The sequence below is a fragment of the Lissotriton helveticus genome, chromosome 7 (genome assembly GCF_964261635.1).
Source record: "Lissotriton helveticus chromosome 7, aLisHel1.1, whole genome shotgun sequence".
NCBI classification, from domain to species: domain Eukaryota; kingdom Metazoa; phylum Chordata; class Amphibia; order Caudata; family Salamandridae; genus Lissotriton; species Lissotriton helveticus.
The window spans coordinates 1,135,681,122-1,135,701,994 of record NC_136068.1 but is presented as its reverse complement, the minus strand read 5'-3'; positions in this window follow the sequence as shown (position 1 = coordinate 1,135,701,994).

The window sequence follows — 20,873 nt, the reverse complement described above, 5'->3', positions numbered from 1 at the left end:
ACTACAGCTCCACTTTAGGAAAGAGTTGCTAATTCACCTTTTTAAAGAACACTACATCACAAAGCTTTAACCATCCACACTTCAGATTCCTCTCCTATTATTCATTGACTTTATGTTTCTTTTTGGCTAGGTTTGCACAATAGAGATACCATATGTAGATATATATACATACATATATAGATACAAGGCAAATAAACCTATTATCTTGCACTGAGGTTATGAGTGCAAAATAAATAATAATCAATGCCAAAGCTGGTAAAACTATATTTACGTAGCTTGGTAGAAGCCAATCATTTCAAAGTTATGTCCCGGACTATGCTGTAAAATAAACAGTATGTCCCTCAATAACTTTTCAAATGTTTTGGTGCATTAAGTCTACCTTGACCAATACTGATACTGGGAGCACTACCACTAAAATGGAGTAAATTGTTTTTGGCTAAAACAGAGTTTATGGAAGGTGAAATGAAATGAATTGAAAATCAGTTTTATAAAGCGCGCTTCTACCCTGAGGCCTCGTAGCGCTTTGGACAGGTGGGCAGAGACAATAATCAGGCTACGCAGATTAGTGGAGAAGAAATGTTTTCAAAAGTTTGCGGAACTTTTGTAGATCAGGTTCACTGCGTATGGTGGGGGGCAGGGAGTTCCATGAGGAGGCAGCATTCCAGTAAAAGAGCGACCTCCCCATCTAGCTCGTTGCACTTTCTGTGAGACTGCAAGAAAGGATGTGCTGGAATGCAGATTTCTCGATGGGTGGTAGGGTGTCACTAATGAGCATATCATAGCAGGGCCAGCACGCCACATAGCTTTATGGGCTATACACATCGCCTTAAATCGAATCCTGGCCTGAATAGGCAGCCAGTGGAGTTTTTTTTACAGCCGCTGATCCTGAGTGTCTCCGAGGCAGCTTCAGGAGTAGTTCTGGGCTACCTGAAGTTTTTTGATGGTGGTCAGTGGGGCACTCAAATGCAGGGCATTCCCGTAGTCCAGGCGGGACAACATCAGAGCCTGCACCATAATCCTTCGGGCCTGGAAAGGGAGGAGGGGCAGAATTTTTCTCAACAACCTCATCAGGCCGAAACAGGTGACGGAGAGCTTGATAGCTTGATAGTTATAACGGAGAGTGCTATCAAGCCATACTCCGAGACTCTTAATCTGATCTTTGGGCTCTGGCATAGTGCCCATACATGTTGGCCAGTCTATAGCTGCCCTAGGTGGCGGGGACTTACCCAAGAACATAAGTTCAGTCTTGTCCCTGTTTAGCTTTAGGTGGGAGAGTGCCATCCAGTCAGCCACTGCCCCTAGGCAACTGCCCAGAGAGCCAGATGATCCCTCAAGGTGGTTGAAAGCAACCACCAGTTGGGTATCATCTCCATAAGTGACAATTTCAATGCCGAAAGGGCACACTATCCCAGCCAAAGGCTCCATATAAATATTGACAAGGGTGGACTCAGGGAAGATCCCTGAGGAACCTCGCAGCTAAGGGGCCAAGGTTTGGATTGAGTAGCGCCTTCCGAGACCTGAAAGAACCGGTCTTCCAGAAAGGATTGCAGCCAGGAACGAGCCAGTCCTGTCACTCCAAGATGTTTTAGACGGGAGAGCAGGATGTTGTGGTCCACCGTGTCAAAGGCGGCACTGAGGTCCAGCAAAATGATTGCTGCAGTGCCGCCTTGATCCAGATACCTCCGAGCGCTCTCTGTCACGGCCAAGAGGGCTGCTTCCGTCCCGAGCTTCGGGCAGAAACCTGCTTGAGAGTCATGGAGTAGATTGTTAGACTCCAGATGGTGAACCAGGTCGGTATTGATATGCATCTCAAGCAGCTTGCCCAACCATGGAAGGAGGGAGATCGGGCGACAGTTGGAAGGATCCAAACTTGGTTTCTTCAATAATGCTCTGACTTGGGCACATTTCCATGCTAGTGGCACCTTTCCTGCTGTAATGGAGGCACTCAGAACCTTCAAGATCACCGGACGAATAACGTCAGGGACTAACATAAGACGGCGCGGCGGTGCTGAATCAGTTGGAGAACCAGAAGATACTCTCGACATTAACGTGTTCAATAATCCCACATCAAGCAGGGGGAACTCCATTAAAGGGCAAAACGTAGGAGTAAGGCAATTATCGGCATCCAAAAGAGTGGGTTTGCCCTGTGGTGAGGTAAAAGAGAGGGCAATCAGCTGGATGTTTTGGTGGAAATATTCCGCCTGCTTATCACAGCGGTTTTGGGCCTCTCTAGATGTTAATGAGCGATTTGGCAATCTGGATGTTTTCCCTGGGGGAATTAGTGGCCACGCTTATCCTGCCCTCGTAGAATACAGATTGCGCTTTTTTTATTTCCGCCTTATACTTTCTGATAGCTTCTCTGTGAGCATTTATGCTTTCGGCATCTTGAGCCTGCCTCCAGCTCCTCTCTGATTTCCTACATCTTTGTTTTAATTCCCTTAGATTGGAAGTGACCTAAGGTGCCTCTTTTGGTTTAATTTTTTTGTGTAGGGTTTTTACAGGGATTATAAAATCCAACGAGGTCCGTATCCAGTTATCAAAGTTACTGTTAGCTTTGCCGGGGTCAGGGCAGATAGAGGGGTGATAGCGGTCAGAGAGGTCGACCACTGGGTGACAGAAAGATTCGACCACTTCCTTCCCAACAGTAGCGCTGAAGTCTGCACTACAGGGGGCATCGGTGTTTCCCACTTCAGAGGAACGGGTAAATGATCGGACCATGGGAGGGGGACCAGAAAAGCTATATAACATAGCAGTTGCAGAATTAAATAAGATAATAATACAGTGTATCAGCATAACAGAAGACACTATAACATTACCACACAAAAGCAGCACTATGCACAACTGAACACAAAAGAAAAAAGAACAGAAACTACCACAACATACACAACATAACATAACACAGCCACATAACATAACATAATGATATTACTTAGCCATTGTGTTGATGTTCTTTTGTGTTGAGTTGCTATTTAATATTGGTGTCTTGCTTTATTGTGTATTTCCTGTTGCCATTTTGTTTTTGTGCTACTATGTTGAATTGCTAGGAAGGTGACTACTAATGCTTTTAATTCTTCACGAGCAAAGGGTAGTGTTGTCTTGAAGGACAGGCAGAAGCAGGTCAAATAGACAAGGGTATCTTTTTTCTTTGCATGTTAGGTTCTAAGGTACATAGCAATAGTCAGGGTGCTACACACTCCCTACAAATGAATCTATCTAAAGTCTTCCTTTCCACGCAACAGCACCAATTTATTGAATCAGTATTCATTCTCAGCACAGCAGGCACCCACTCAACATAAAGGTTTTGAAGTACACAGAGGATACCAAAGATAGGCGTTCCCTTAAGGAAGCCCCTCCACAGAATATCTAACAGCAAAGGCAGAATTTGCTCCAAGTCCCCTCCCCCCACCCCTTTGCAGGACTTTACTTCCCTTCATTTCTTCATCAGTCCTCCCCTCACCCAAGAGACTGGTTGACACAGTGGGAAATATTAAAAAGTTGACGAGTCGGTTGTCAATATAAGAGGCATAAATATGAATTTCCCACTACAAAAACTAATATCACATTCATAGCTAATTTACCTCGCAGTACGTTGTTCAGCCTGGATTTAATTTGTGGTACCTTTCCTTTCTGTGAAAAAAGCCCTTTTTATTTTACTAAATTGAAGCATGGCTTTTGTCATTACTCATAAGCACAATAATGGATTGCTACCTACATTTTCAGGTGAGCAGCCCTGGTTTGACCCTAGTGGTTGCTTTCCCTCTGTAAAGTGTGATCTCCCAAACACAGTAGGCTCTGTGACATCAATCATAATCTTGCTGATAGAAAGCAGAAGCCTCCCTATGGAGAGGTTACACTTCCCTACCCGCCCTTATTAGATAGAATGGGGCAGAGGTGGGGATACCTGTCAGATGCCTATCTTCTGCTTGTAGTCATTTAAACGATTTCATATTTCCCCATGGTAAAGCCTATTTATCTTAAAGACTTGTTTGTGATCCAGATTTAAAAAAATAACAGAATAGTCAATCATATCTTACTGGAGAATTCCAGTATTTCAGAAGAAAAAGTCTGAAATCAGAAAAAAATCTCTGAAAATTGGCAAAAAAGTAGCGGCCTAAAACAAGCAGACAAACATGAGTTTAGAGTAATGAAGTGCCTCTGAGCAAATCTGGGGGTGCAGTTTAATGTATCATACACCAATCTAGGCTAATTTATTTACAAAAAGGTCATCACATGACTTGAAAGAGATACCTCCATCTTGGCCTTCGGCAGCTAAATGATAATATCTGTAACTGAAACCATCCTTCCCAATGGAGTCAGAGAACACCAACTAGGTAAATACAGTAAAAAAGAAGAAGGAAAAGTCACTGCATGCATGAACCCAACTGGCATCACTGAACTTTCGCATCACTTAACTTTCTCAGCACCGAACTTCGAATCTGCCGCCCGCACCTGAAAAAATCAAATCAGCTCCAGGGCAGCTTTCATTGCATTCATAAATATCACTCAGCAAAGCACATTTCTAGTGATTCCAGCAAGATACTGCAAGAGTATGGAATAAAGTCAATTTTCAAAGTTCTTCTTTGTCTATGGGTGTTTGCCCGTGCAACCAAAAAAAGTATTGCTACTAGCCGTACTTGAAACAGAGGTTTTGGGGTCCTCATTTGCTGGGAAGTGATTTCCATGGAATTGAAGGTAAATTTAAGGATTTATCTGGTTCTCCTGTCCCTTTGGAATATTTGGTATTCTTCCAGACTGCATTGTATTCACAGTAATGCTGGAGAGTTCCAAAGATTCCCCAGGATTTTTAGAGTGCAATAGGACCATATATATCTTCTGGCTACCCGACAAGCATGGATTTTACCAGAAAATAAAAAAGGAAAGAAACACACAGAACAATAATGTGAAAGAGAGAGACTGAGAGATAGTTGTGATAATTGTTATGAGAAGTAATCCTATAATCAAAAAGGGAGCTCCAGCGATTACATTCTGGAGTAGTTGTAGCCCTTGTTCTCCTTACTGAGAGCTACAGACATCTAGAATTAGTGTCACTATATTTTCTGTCATAGAGAACCATCATACTATCATATTTGTCTCTTACATATAGGCTTCTAGTCGTGGGAAATTACCCAGGTTACTATGACATATTTCAGTTGATAGGACCGTGTTGTTGGGGCGTTCCCATTATTTATGACAAACATACTGCAAGTCTTTGAGTGTTCCCCATTCTGGGGTTATTGTAGTACAACTAATGGCATTCATGGTGTAGGGACCTGGCTTAAAAGATTGTTATGGCTTATAAAGGATATATTAAACAACATTGAGTGCCACTTGTATCACCTGGACGGCAGCATGGATGACTGATGATTTGTAGACTGTGCATTGGTTCATTGTCGGTGTTTGCAGCATGTCCTGAGGATGTGTTGCCATGAGGAGAATCAGGATTTGAAGGTGTGAAAGCTTGATGCCAATGGTAAGTGCTATTCCTGTGGTGATCGTTTACAGATTTATGTTTGCTTCCTGTGTAAAAAGCAGATTTTAGCTTATAAAACTTTAAGTAATGTTTTAAACATGAGCATAACATGAGTAAATTATTAATTAGATTAGTCCGACCTTGTGAAGAATATTATACCTAGACCTTTTCTATAATGGTAATCAATCACAATATACACATGCTGAATAATTCACCACTTTAAAATGTTATATCTTGAAACATTTTCCTAAGTACACAAACAAAAAGTTTCCTAATGATCCATGATATGTTTGTAACATACTTAATCTTACATTGTTTCCATCACCCCTCCAATTGGGACGGTTTGCAAGAAATTTGTCTTCCTTGAAAGTTGGGATAATCCTTGCCTCCGTGTCCTTAATAGAATCAATACTTTCCTATATGATGTCTTCTAGAATGTCCTCTAATGAAGAAAGTTTTGGGCAATCACTTTTGAAGCTCAAACATTGAGGTGTCCAGCCATGCTTTGTTGCCTCGTCCACCTTACCCACAATGTTATGCATTGTTTTCTGAGGGCAATAGGCACCCAGCACACTCCAGGTGATCTAAGGTGTCCTGTGGCTACTTTTTAGAACTTGGCGCATCTCACCACACACAGTTTAGGAGAATCTAGGAAGAAAGTGTACAACATTGGATTTAGTCTTTCTGCCAAATTCAAATGTTACCCCATCTAGGGTAAACATATGGTCTGAGATATCCAATTCTCAAAAATCCAATACTCTGTTGCAAGACACTAAACACAGGGCATAGCCAATTTAGCTGATAATTCTTTTCTCACCAGGTATCCAACCAAGATTCAAATGTCGCACATAAACTTACAAATGAACAGAAGGTCCCCACACTGGTGATCATTCAACATGGCTGGCCTGCCGAAAGTGAAGATCAGAACATGCTGATTGTCCTACATGCAAACCAAGTTTTCAATAATTTTGAAACAACAATCAACAACAATGTCGGCCTACACATTACCAAACCCCACTGCACTCACCAACAGAGCCATTAAAGCCAGACTGAACAGTATTTGTTATTTGTAACATCCAAACAGACCTTTCCAATGTATCCAGAATGCTGCTGAGATTTTCCTAGGATCATCCAATGGCTTCTGTAATCTTTCAAGCTGTGAGTTATAAGGTTCTATCCATCACCCTTTGGTGTAAGTTAGTATATGGTACTTCCATACGAATCACTCTAGAGAAAGGAAGACAGATCAGAGAATCTAAAGAACCTTCCAATCAGAACTGGAAACCATGCCTACAATCTGCGTACATTCATCGTAAAAATGATACTGGCCTTCTGTCTCTAGGTGGGTCTGTGCTGTCATCCTGGCAATCATGCACGTGGATGAAATATGTTGTTCATCCTTACTGACCTATCCTGAAGAAAGCGATACCAAAGGGGATAATGGACGGAGTGCTTGAGCAAATCAAACACTCACCCCCAGTACACTGATATGGGTTCAATCCATCATCATTCTTTAGCTCACTCCACCACCCCAGTTCAGACATGGCTGTATGCAAATCAGTCTGACCCTGTGCCTCATGGGAACAGTCCAGCCCGAACTGCCAAGCCATGTCTTCCCTGGACCGGAAAAAAGCATCCTGGGACCGGTTTCTGGCTAATCAGCCGTCATCAGCCAGGCTAGCTTGAATCCAGTGGCTCAGTGAGCAAGGCACCCATGTCTGGGCATACCCTGCCAATTAGCGCGAACAAAGCGATACCAAAGGGGATAATGGACGGAGCGCGTGAGCAAATCAAACACTCACCCCCAGTCAACTGATCTAGGTTTAATACTTCAACATTCATTAGCTCACTCCACCACCCCAGTTCAGACATGGCCTTATGCAAATCAGTCTGACCCTGTGCCTCATGGGAACAGTCCAGCCCGAACTACCAAGCCATGTCTTCCCTGGACCGTAAACAAGCATCCTGGGACCGGTTTCTGATTAATCAGCCGTCATCAGCCAGGCTAGCTTAAATCCAGTGGCAAAGTGAGCAAGGGACCCACGTCTGGGCATACTCTGCCAACTTAGGGTGAACAAAAGATAAGAAAAGGGGATAATGGACAGAGCGCTTGAGCAAATCAAACACTCACCCCCAGTAAACTGATCTGGGTTTAATCCATCATCATTCTGTGGTATCCTTATTATGTGAAGTTGCATGTAGACTGTAGAATGTTAGAATGTTATTTGTATGTTCTATTACTCTGTGTTCTTTGGAAGTCAGTTTAAGACTTACTGAGCAAGCTTGAAGACCTATGTGGTTGTTAAGCTGTCTTACTATCTTCTGGAAATAAACCTACGACTGGAACCTTGAATGAGAGTCTCTACGTTCTTTTTAACATATTGGCGGCAAGTGGGAGTACATTTCCTGGAAGTTTGAGGACAGCGTTCACTTCGTGGAATTTGAGGTATTCTTTTCTTACTGACAATTGTGCGAGTAGGCACCAGATGCTGTTTTACACTGTACTGTGCTTTGATTGCACCAGCGGCTGTGTTTTTTTTCTTCTTAATTTATTCAATTTACCGTTAAAGACATTTGGCCTTTTAATTGTATTGCCTTGATTGCAACTGTGGCAGCTTGTTTATCGTGCACTTGATAGCACCTACGGCTGTTTGAACGTGAATGCTGTTTTGTTTTTGCTTAATTTCATGATTTTGTGTGTCAAAAGACTCAACATTTTAAAAATATACCATTCATACCATAACGGCCGTTCTTCGAACCTTGTTCGGATACTTGGACTGTTTCTGCTTGTTGCTTGGTAGCGTTTCTCTGCGTCTTCCTGCGTTACTGTTTCGAGGATTGTAGGAACAGACTGCATTCTGGGACTGACATCACACGTTGTGTCACGTTTTCGGCCATCTTGGATCTGGTTATTTACCTTTTCGTCAAGTGCGACTTCGTGCATGCTGATTAGCAACTAAATATCACAGCGATGCACACGCTTTTCATCGCTACTTCGTGCACGCTGATTGGCAATTAAATACCACAGCGATGCACACGCTTTTCTAGAGTTAAACTCAGGATTGTTATTACATGAAATTTTTACTGCTTTCAACTGCATGTCATACTTTAACGATGTGTTAATACCTTGCTGTTTTCATACATAGATTTTACTGTGTTCACAATTTCTGTTACTACAATTGTGCAGATTTTAAGGTTTCTTTGTGTTTTTTTTTACTTTATTCATCCATATATTGGATTTCAATTAATTTTACTATGTCCAACATAATCGTTCCTCCTTATTTTTTACCGACAGCTGGGGAACAAAAAATGGAATGGGACTTATGGTATCCTATGTTCCTAGCATATGTGGAGGTGCTGGAGAAAGATGGATGTTCATCCAAAAGGAAACTTGATTTATTACGCTTGTCCTTAGGGGGTCAGGGTATTAAAGAATTTGTCAGAATTATCTCCATTGGAAGATTCTGATGAATCCGATGTTTTTGAGATTGCAGTAAAATAATTGAGCACCAGATTTGGAAAAATATTAACACGGTAATGGAACGATTTAAATTGTATTCACGAGCACAGAGAGACGATGAATCTATTGAAAATTACATATCAGCTTTGCGTGCTCTAGCTGGGTCCTGTGCATTTGATACCCTTAACTATGAAAAAGTGTTGAGGGACGAGAGAATGATGAAAACAAAAAGTAAGAAAATTCAAGAAAGGTTATGGTTAGGAACTGAGGGGCATATTTTCAAGGGGGTTTATCTCCGCTTTTTTGGCTTTAAAAGCCAAGAAAGCGGAGATAAAATTATCTCCCTATTACCTAGCTGTCGCTAACACCAGTTAGCGACAGCTAGTAGGAGATAGCGACCATCTTGGGCCCCACTTTGCATGTCAGTGATATTTATCACTAATGACATGCAAAGTGGGTGTGCCAAGATGTTAGCGACTGGAAACAGTCGCTAACATCGCTATCTCCTATTACCAACTTATGGAGATATTCGCGCTAAGCGCGAATATCTCCAAAAGCTAACACCTGTCCTGAGCAGTTCTTAGCCATGTTATCCAATGGGAGGTGGATAACAAGGCTAAGAGCATTAGCTCGGTAATGCATGAATATCGCTGACTTTTCAGCGATATTCATGCATTGCGGCCGATTCTTATCGCATTTGCGATAAACCTTGGTAATACTAAGGTTTATTTGCGATAAAAATCGCTCGCAGCTCAGCGGTTAATTTTTGTCTCTAACCAAGCAATAGCGATAATTATTGCTATTGCTTGGTAATATGCCCCTGAGTCTTCTCTCAAGGCTGTAGTGAATATTGCTAAGGGAATAGAAAAATCAGAGAAATTTGTAAGTGAAATTAGAGGTCAAAGTCAAGTTTGTCGGTCAAAATACAAGATTCTGTACCAGAGGTCTCTATTGTTAAAGGTCAGGTAGCTCAAAGGAAAACTATGTATCTTAACAAAAAGGATGGAGTTTTGAAAGATAATAGATTGAGCAACAGACATACCTTTATAATTTGTTATAGGTGTAGCGGCTTTGATCATGTTGGGAATTTTAAGAATTGTCCAGCATTAAACAAGATTTGTGTAAAATGTAAGAAAAGTGGCCATTTTGGTAAAATGTGCCGTTGTCCTCAAACAGTGAATTGTATTGCTTTGGATGATGAGGGGATAGCTGATGAATTTAGTGAATTTAATTGTATTTCATGTGTTTCAACAAACAATTGTAAAGGTTTTCCTTCATGCATTGTAAATATAGACGGTAAAGATGTTTCCATGATGGTAGATTCTTGTGCCTGGTATTCGATAATTGGTAAAGATGTTTTTGAGAAATTGTGGGCGAGTAGGGAATATTTGAGTCCTGATATCAAACCAGGGAGTTATTCTGGCCATAAAATTGATTTGGTAGGATTTTTTTGGGCTGACCTCAATTTCAAAGGTAGATCTACAAGGGCAAAGGTGTATATAGCTCGCAAGGGTGAGTCTATTTTAGGTTGGCCTCGTCAAAAAGAGATGGGAATAAAACTGGATCCTAATGCTTCACCAGCAGTATACATTGTATCTTCTAATAATGAAGATTTTGTTTCCGACATTAAAAAATTATTTCCTAAAGTTTTTGAAGAAAATTTGGGAGAATATGCTCAATTTAAACATAGAATTATACCTAAGGAATTTGCTGTGCCTGTTAGGCATAGAGTTAGGAATGTGCCTTTGGCATATCATGATAAGTTAAAAGATATTTTAAATGATCGAGTAAAGTCTAACATCATTGAGCCCATTGAATCTTCTCCTTGGGTTTCTCCAATTGTTCTTTCACTTAAAGGCAATGGCGATCTCCGCTTGCGTGTGAATCTTCGCAGTTTGAATAAAGAGATCTGGACAGACAGGCATCCTTTGCCAAAAATGTATGAACTTATTTCCACTCTCTCAGGGGCTTGTGCTTTCTCCACTCTAGATCTCGCAAGCACTTATCATCAAGTTGTGTTACATGACACGTCTAAGAATTTAACAGCTTTCATAAAACCAGAGGGCATATATAGTTATTTGCGTATGCCATTTGGTCTTGCTAGTGCTGCATCCGTTTTTCAAAGGTTAATGAAGGAAATGCTTGAAGATTGTAGAGGAGCTATTGCTTTTCAAGATGATATTTTAGTTTATGGGAAGGATATTAATTTCAAAGCGGTTTTGAATAATATACATGCTAAAGGTTTAACACTCTAGTTTTCTAAATGTAAATTCAGACAAGATAAAGTGGAATATTTGGGGCTTGAAATATCTAGTGAAGGTATTAAACCTAAATTTGATCACATTTCTAGCATCTCCAAAGCACCTCCTCCCACTAATAAAGAACAGTTATTTTCTTTTTTAGGTTTGACAGAATATTTCAGCAAATGTGTCCAGAACTATGCATCCAAAGTGTCTTCACTACGATTTTTACGTTAAAAAAATGCAAAATTTGTGTGGGAGAATGAACAACAAAAACAATTTGATGAGTTAAAAAAAGACATTTGTTCTGCTCCATATTTAAAACCTTTTTCCATTGGGGAAGAATGTATTGTTGCCGTGGACGCTAGTAACACAGATTTAGGTGCTGTCCTGTTACAAAAATGTGCTGGTGAAGAGAATATTGCATCTTATGCACCTATAACCTTACGAGGTGCCGAATATAACTATTCTACGATTGAAAAAGAATTATAAGTATGCACATGGGATGCTCAACATTTTCGGCAATTTCTGTGGGCACTAAGGGGCCCATTAGGATGTCGGGCGGATTGCCCCCGCCAGGCTGGCGGTAGTCACCGCCGGCCTGACGGGGCAATCCGCCCTACATCCACTCCCAAATGCCCCCCCGCCATATTAGTATGGCGGGTGGACCGCGGCGGACGGAAAGAGGGTCTGCCGCTTTTCCGCCCCATCGCCTTGGGCGGAAAAGGATTAATATGGTGGCGGTGTCTAATAGACACCGTCAGCCATATTATGATGGGCCAAATCGGAAGGAGGGGTGGGGGGCTGCACACGGGAGGGTACCTGTGGTAACCCCCAGCACTTGCATAAACAAAGCAGCAGGCACCACGCGGTGCCTGCCGCTTTGTTTATGCAAATGCACGCATACATTTTTAACATTGTGGCGGGCAGTGCAGTGAGCACCGCCCGCCACATTGTTAAAAATGGGGGATGCGCCCACCACTGTGGCGGGCGCAACCTAATGCAAACATCGGGACCCCCCGCCCTTAAGGCGGGCGGTCCCGTTTTCTGCAAGGGTGGCGGGCGGGCAAAGCCTGCCCGCCATCCTAATGGGGGCCTATGTTTCTACTCAGAACAGATCATAAACCTTTAGTGAACATGCTAGCTGCAGGTGGTGGTAGGGTTTTGACTGCTCGTTTGGCTAGATTAGCAGCTAAACTACAAGAATATCAGTGTAGTGTGGAGTACATTCCTGGAAGATTAAATGTACATGCAGATTGTATGTCCAGGTTATCTCTACCTCAATAAGACAATGTTTATATTGAAGAATGTGATGTAGCATATACTATGCAGGACATAAATGGATGTGATGTTGAAGTTATTTCGAAGGAAGCATGGGTGAAGGCTATGTCTGAGGATGATATCTTGTGTTCTGTTTAAAACTACTTAAAAAATGGTTGGCCAGAGGAAAGGAAATTGACTAGCGATATTAGTTCATTTTTTTAAATTAAGGATGAACTTATGTTTTCACATATCATCATTACCAGAGGGGATAAAATTGTTCCTCTGCATAATGTCAGGGAGAATCTCATTAGGATTGCTCATGAGGGTCAGATGGGTATGTCCACCACTAAGAGGCGTGTAGTGACTTAATTCTCCCTAGTGCATCCTCTTCTTAGTTGCTCAGCCAGAATGAATGTGATGTCTGCATGGAATGTTGGAATGCTTGATGACAGTGTGATTAGAATGTGAGTGTGCTTGTTGGTATGTGAGGAATGACAGTTGAAGAGTGTAGGCTGAGCAACAAGCATCTAGCTCCTGGTGGGACTCCTTCAAATGACTTCTAACATATCTACTGAGGCAACTAATAAACCTCTACATGGTAATAAAAAAAAAAGGTGGGACTTCTACAAATGACTTCTAACTTATATCTACTGAAGCAACTAATAAACCTCTACATGAAAATAATACCTGGCTACCTCTTGTCATCCTTGGAACCTACTTATAACAAGGCGCTTACGAGAATTTTATTGGTGGCCTTGTATTGACACCATGGTCGATAGATGGGTCAGGGAATGTGTGCCATGTTCTAGTAGTGACAAATCTGTTAAACCATTATCAGTGCAGATTTCTCCGATTGAATGTTCACAGGGTCCATGGAGGAAATTAGGAATTGATATAATTCGACCCTTAAGCATTTCTAATTCTAAAGAAGTTTACGGTTTGGTTCTAATAGATTATTTCTCGAAATGGCCTGAAATAAAAATTGTAGAAAAAATCAATTATTTTCAGGTAATAGATTTTCTTAACAATGTGTTTAGCCGTGAGGGTTTACCTTCTGAGATAATTTCCTACAATGGTACACAATTTATTAGTAGAGAAATTGAATTGTTTTTCAAGGAACATGGCATTACTCACAAGAGAGTTTCAAATTATAATCCAATGGCCAATGGTCAAGTTGAGCGCTTTAATAGGGTTATTCAAGAATCTATTCAATTGGCTATGAAGAGTAGATTGGATTGGAGGAAAGCATTACATGATACTTTACTAACTTATCGCACATCCCCAAATTCAGTCAGGGGATGTTCTCCATTCGAATTGTTAAGAGGTAGGAAACTAGGTTCTAAACTATTGCCATGGTGGTTGAAATCTGATGAATCTGGTGTGTCTTGTTTGGAGTTTGACAAAGTAAGGGAACGTGTTAAGAAGTATCAAGAGAAAATGTCTAAGAACTCTAATAAACAGAGGATTGTTGGTCAAAAGGTTCGGCTTGGTGATTTTGTACGTGTGAAACTTGGTGGTTCTACTTCCAAGAGATGGTCTAAATGGTCTAACCCGGTGAGAGTAATTGAAGTATTTAGCAGAGCAGTTATAGTTGAAGGTGGAAAAATATGGAATTTCAGACAAGTATCTATTGTTAGGTCTGACAAGTCAGTTTATAATTCCCAAAAATTAGAATCTCAAACAGTTGATGTGGAAGACGTTCAAAATGTTATTGATAATTTTGATACTTTACAAAATACTCAGGACATTGTTGTCAATACTAGTATCAATACAGATGTAGTAAATGATTCTTGTGTTATTACAGATAATGTTCACAATGATGATTCTACTCTTGTTGAACAGAGAGTTGCAGAGTCTGTTGAGCATGATGACAGTCAAGAAACTGTTATAAGGAGGAGTTCACGTATTAAACATGCTCCTGTAATGATGAAAGATTATGTCAGATATTATATATTTTTTTTCTTTGTTTGGTTGTTTGTTTGTTTTTTTCAAAAGGGGGAGGTGTATGGTATCCTTATTATGTGAAGTTGCATGTAGGCTGTAGAATGTTAGAATGTTATTTGTGTGTTCTATTACTCTGTGTTCTTTGGAAGTCAGTTTAAGACCTACTGAGGAAGCTGGCAGACCTATATGGTTGTTAAGCTGTCTTACTATCTTCTGGAAATAAACCTACGACTGGAACCTTGAATGAGAGTCTCTACTTTCTTTTTAACAAATTCTTTAGCTCACTCCACCACCCCAGTTCAGACATGGCCCAGATCTCTGTACTGGGGTGAATGTATGACAATGTTCTGCATTCTGTCCATCAACTGTTGTTTTTGCATTTGTCACCCCGAGTGGGATGGGTATGCTCAGACGTGAGTCCTGTGCTCTCCATGCCACTGGAATCAAGCTATCCTGGCTGATGAGGGCTGAAAGCCCGAAACCGGTCCTAGGATGCTTGTTTCCAGTCTAGGGAGGACCGGGCATGGCAGTTCGGGCTGGACTGTTCCAATGGGGCACAGGGTCAAGACTGATTTGCAAATGGCTGGGTTCGAACTGGAATGGCATGGTGAGCAAAAAAACAATGGATTCAGACTCAGATCTCTGTACTGGGGTGAATGTATGACAATGTTCTGCATTCTGTTCCTCAACTGTTGTTTTTTCCTTTGTAACCCCGATTGGGACGGGTATGCTCAGATGTGAGTCCCGTGCTCTCCATGCCACTGGAATCAAGCTATCCTCGCTGATGAGGGCTGAAAGCCCAAAACCGGTCCTAGGATGCTTGTTTCCAGTACAGGGAGGACCTGGCTTGGCAGTTCGGGCTAGACTGTTCCCATGGGGCACAGGGTCAAGACTGATTTGCATATGGCTGGGCTCAAACTAGAATGGCATGGTGAGCAAATAAATGATGGATTTAGGCCCAGATCTCTGTACTGGGGTGAATGTATGACAATGTTCTGCATTCTGCTAATCAACTGTTGTTTTTGCATTTGTCACCCAAGTGGGGTGGGTATGCTCAGATCAGACGTGAGTCCCGTGCTCTCCATGCAACTGGAATCAAGCTATCCTGGCTGATGAGGGCTGAAAGCCCGAAACCGGTCCTAGGATACTTGTTTCCCGTCCAGGGAGGACCTGGCTTGGCAGTTCGGGCTGGACTGTTCCCATGGGGCACAGGGTCAAGACTGATTTGCATATGGCTGGGTTCAATCTGGGATGGCGTGGTGAGCAAAGAAACGATGGTTTAGGCCCAGATCTCTGTACTGGGGTGAATGTATGACAATGTTCTGCATTCTGTCCATCAACTGTTGTTTTTACAATCCTGAAGAAAAGCATCCACCATGAGTCGGTCTGTGTTTGGCCCCCAACTGAAGTATCTTCACAGCCAGTGCTTCAACCTTGAGGTAAACATATCTAACTTGTAAACTCCTCACCTGCACATTCGTACCTGGAAGCTCTGGAAGCAGCCAGTTGCTGTTGTCTTGAAGGTGTCTGAAATTCCAGTCCACCAACTCCTTGTCCCAATCCAGAAGATATTCTGTCATCATCGAGATGTTTCTGTCAAAGAAGAAATGTCAAGTCAGTGGCTATCTCTGTCAGCATCTTCTGCTCGGACTTCCCAAGCAGGTTGATGTAGAGATCTACTAAAATGTTGTCCATCTTAATGGGGAAACAGCACTGCACCTCGTCCTTCATCATGCACTTAATGCAAACAAATCTGCTTGTAGTGCCAACAAGTGTATATATAGTTTCCGTTCTTCTTCTTGTCACCATCCCTTATGACATTTTCCCACATCCTCCTTCTTAGTCCTTATTAGTTCCATTAGCTGGCATATGTTTGAATGGTGAAATGGGAACTTCAAACATAGAGATTGTTTAAGAGATAGCACCCACATGGTGCTTCCATTCCATGCTTCCATGTCGGTTACAAACATTGAAACCTTGTCTTGGCATCATTTCAGAGTTGTAACCCTTTTCTAAATATGTGACTCACCTTCTCATATGGGATACTTTCAGCTGTTAGAGAGCACTCTAGGGTAGGGGTTCCAAGAATGTGGCCTGAGTCGAGGACAACCGAAGGCCCCCCATTCTGGCAAGTTGTCTTAGTGATAAACGGTCCATGATAAGGTCTTTCTTCAGCTCCTTCTTGATGCTGACGATCTTCTTCATTGGGAGTTTCAAGGAGGCCTTCTGCAAATGTATCACCAAATCTAGAAAGGTCAACTACAGGCTGGATATCAATTCAGAATTTTCCCCATTCAAAATGAATTGCTGGCTTCTCATGAGTTGGAGCATCCACCTTGGATTTGTTTGGATCACTCCATCAGTCATGTAGAGTCCAGGTAAATAATACATTGTATTCCCTTGGATCATATACATTTTACGACCAGCCTCAGGAGTTTACTGAACTACTGTGGTGGCGAGAAAAGCCTGAACAAGAGAGACACAATTTTGTAGATCTGACCCTTCAATGCAAATTGGAAAAACCTGTGCTGCCTAGAATAGGGACCGTGAGATAGGTGTCCTTGAGCCCCATGCAAAGCCCTGCTTGGAGGAAGTTGATTTGCTGCATTTTGAAATGCCACTATGCCTTTCCCTAATTGTTTTTTATTTCATTGGAAAAATGTTGAGAAACCCCCTTGTAAAAACTGTAGTATGGAAGACTGAGTAGAGAATATTGCTAAATCTTAATATCGTAACAAAAATATGGAGGACAGAAATATCAAAATGCAAGTGCATATAGTGTAAGATTTACTATTTTTACTATTTTTAACTCCACTTCTACATGCCTTGAAGGTATATATAAAGTCAAGGTGCATATATTAGGAATTAGGTAAAGAAAATCTATTCAGACTTACCTGACAATTGTTTTGTCCTTGATATTTTGGCTATGATAATAAAGTACACATTTGGAAATGCCAAGACGTGTGTACTACTGCTCTTTTTCTTCCCATCTCAATTATCTCTTCTTCTGTTTGGAGAATCTCAAATGCTGAGATGTTTTGACCTGTTTCAGAAACTGGGGAATTTACCTTGAAGCCAATCATAGTCTGTAGCACTCAAGGGTTTGGTAAGCATTTTCCAGCTGTGTCTGTGCAAACCAGCCTCTCCCCCAGACTTAGATGGGAAAAGGAATAAGCCTTACTGTTTAAACTCCTGAGGACATGTACTGACCCACAGAAGCCTCCTCAGACTCCCAGTATTTCTGAATGAAAAATATCCTCCAAACTTCCTCTCTTACCAAGATGATCCTCTTCAAATAGCTTGACATCTAATCTTTGCCTTTGGGACATATGTAATTCACTAGGAAGCCCTTTCCCCTGACTGCCTGTTAAGCTGCAATGCCATAAAAACTGCAAGAAGTCTACTTAATCTAAGAGCCCAGCTGACCATTCCCTACTGGACTTACCATCGATGATGGTATTAGCTTCTGGGAGAGTGAGTCCTAACTCCTTAGTGGTGCACAAAAGCTCCTGGACCATTGGTTTGTCTTAGAGTGTATTCCTCTAAAACCTGCAAAACTGGACACTTGGAACCTTCTTTAAAAATGTTCCTACAAAGAACAAGCAGAGCCTAGGACCAATGCCAAAGCCGCAGCCAACAATGCTGAATCACCAGTTGGATTTTTACACACAGAAATATTTCAAAGTCTGAACAAGGGACTTCACAAAGGCCTACATTGAACAGCAACCAATCACCAACCAGACCTTTCTGGGCACAAATCCTGGACTTTTCCCACTCAAAGCGTTCCATCATTGACAACTACTGTGCCAGGTTTCCCAACAGAGCCAAGGCTCGCACTTAGGCCCCATGCTGCTTCCAGCCACTTTCATCAGGCCCTCCTTTGCATCAATTCTGCATACCCACCCGTCGACGACTGTTCTCCAGAAAACATTCTAAGTCAGAAGGTAAGCTTTCCACCAAGACAAACCAGTCCTCGTACCTGATTGGCAGTAGCTTGTGAACATCCTTAACTTTTAACTCGGGCAGAGTCTAACACAACCAAATAACCTGGATCCAGGATTAGTGCCTATAGGTGCTATTTTATCTTCAAATTTCTAAAAAATCACATCTATGGTTTCCTACTTCAGATTTTTGTCAATTTAGTGTATTTGTGTTAATTTAATTTTACTTTATTTTTTTGAATTGGAGTGGGATAACTGGACCTGGTACGAAATTGTGACATAGGTCTTGATTTAGAGTTCAGTAAATGGGTTCCATCATCACAAACATGACAGATATCCCATCCATTGTATTACAAGTTTCATTGAATACAATGCACTTGTAAAGCCATTGATGGGATTTCTGTCAAGTTTTTGATAAAGTGACCCGTCTGCCAAAATCTGAATCAGTCCCATTATCACTTGGCAAAGATTCACATTCCCCCACATACACAAGTAACGCACTATCTCACAGTCCTAACATAGTCTGAAGCTATGGAATTTTTTTTAAGTGGTTCTTAAGACAACAGTAGAAACATGAGGAAAACGGGTTAAGAATTAAGTTTTAAGAAAAGAGGGGGCACCTCTTAACTCAGAGGAAGTACAGAAATTCTTAGATAATTCCACCAAGGGAATAAGAGAGGAGGCAATATAAAGTCTTCTAAGCATAAAGCAATAAAAAGTACCTCCTGGGAGAGAAATAAGAGCTCATCAACAGAGAGGCACAGCTGAGAGCACTACATAACATTCAAGAATTGACATAGCCAATAAGTCTCGCCTTTGGGACCTTATAAGTATCTAGCCATGCAGCACATTTTACTGGGCGCTGTGCCACCAGGGATTGAAGAGCTACACAATTAATATACACTGGGTCATGCAGTATGATTCAGGAATGCATACTTGCCTCGGGCAGGGGCGGCTCTAGGCTCATGGCGGCCCTGGGCAGGGAGCATAGGTAGGGGGCCCCCGGAGGAATGCAGGCGCAGAGGACAGTGAAGAGGGGGGGGTCAGGGTGTTTGGAAGTGGAACAGAGCCAGAGGCCACCAAATCCCTGCCAAGGGCCACCATGCAAATATGTATCCATCCTCAGAGAAGTATTATATTAAGGATATATATTGGCGTGGCGGCCCCTGGGGTTTGGCAGCCCTGTGCAGGTGCACAGCTTGCACATGACTAAGGCCGCCTCTGCCTCGGGGACACATTTATGGACACATTCCAACGCTTTTTAACATACAGACAGAAATACAAGTGCCACAATGCAAGGCAACAGCACTATAACATTCTGTGTGCGACTGCATCACTAGAGTATTGAACAGCCTGTGAAAAAAAGCAGTGAAGTGCTTTCCAATGGCAAAGACGTATCATCCCTCCTCCCCTGTCCTCTATTCACAAGGCACCCTTCTCCATAGCTTTCCGATCAAAAGACTGCTCGTACCTTCCATTTACCAGCAAGACCCAAGGCCTGCCTATTACTTAATCTCTGTGCACATAAAAACAAAAAAGTTAACCAGGCCTTGTATAATGTAACTGTTACTTTGTAAAGCGCTTCAATACCTTTGGGTCAGTCATGTTTGTGCTCTATAAAAAATGCCCCCAAAAATTATTTTTTACCTTGTGTGATGTAACTAGTGCTCATGTAAAGCACACCAACAGCATTGGGTTACTCAAGTTCACATAACATAATACAAAACGCCTCACAGTCCTGCTGTGAATGTGCTTTGAAATTAGAGCTCTTATAGGAGTGGAACAACAGGCAGAGGCAGCGGGGTGGCATGCAGCAACATGGGAGGAGGTGGGAGGGTTGAAAGCTGCTCCAATTTGACAAGTGGAGGAGAAATAGTAAATAAACAGGGGTGACGTCAGCATCAATTAATCTCTGCACACCTAAAACCAAAAAAAAGTAACCTGACCTTGTGTAATCTAACTGGCGCTTTTGTAAAGCACTCCAATGCCTTTGGGTCAGTCGAGTTTGTGCTCTACAAAAAAATGCCCCCAAAAATGAATCTGGCTGTGTGTTATGTAACAAGCACTCCAACCCTTTCCGGTTACTCGCGTCCACATTATATAATAAAAAATGTCTCACAGTCCATGGGGAGCACCTGCGAAGGGACTTTGAAATTAGTGCTCTGAGAGGAGGACAACAGGAAGAGGCAGTGGAGTGGCCATGCACCAACATGGGAGGAGGTTGGAGGACCTATCCAGCTCCCATTTGTCAGGTAGAGGGGAAATAATGTATAAACAGGGGTGGCGGTAGCATCACTTAATCTCCACACACCTAATATCAAAACAATTAACCTTACCTTGTGTAATGTAACTGCCGCTTTTGTAAAGTGCTCCAACACCTTCGGGTCAATCGAGCCCGCCCTCTATAAAAATGCCCCCCAAAATTCAGCTGAAATTGTTTAATGTGACTATCGCTCATGTAGAGCGCTCCAATACCTGTGGGCCGCTCGACTTCACATTATATAATTAAAAATGCCTTACAGTCGCTGGAGAGCTGCAGAGAATGTGCTTTGAAA